This window comes from Triticum aestivum, chromosome 4A (genome assembly GCF_018294505.1).
Source record: "Triticum aestivum cultivar Chinese Spring chromosome 4A, IWGSC CS RefSeq v2.1, whole genome shotgun sequence".
Lineage (NCBI taxonomy): Eukaryota > Viridiplantae > Streptophyta > Magnoliopsida > Poales > Poaceae > Triticum > Triticum aestivum.
In genome coordinates, this window is record NC_057803.1 from 700,936,474 (window position 1) to 700,936,696 (window position 223).

Here is a 223-nt window from a genome sequence, read left to right on the forward strand (position 1 = left end):
TATAGCAGGCTTCTGAGCCTAACTCCGGCGCGCTGCCCTGTGAGCCTGCTGGCCCTTATTGGCCTAAATTTGCACACCCTAGGTCTGGTAGGCCCACCGGGCAGCTCCCCAACAATTTTTTTATATTTTTTTCTTTTCTGCATTATTTATTTTCTTGTATTTATTTTTGAGTAATTTTTTATATAGTTTTTTCTTTTCTGCTTTATTTGTTTTCTTCTATTTA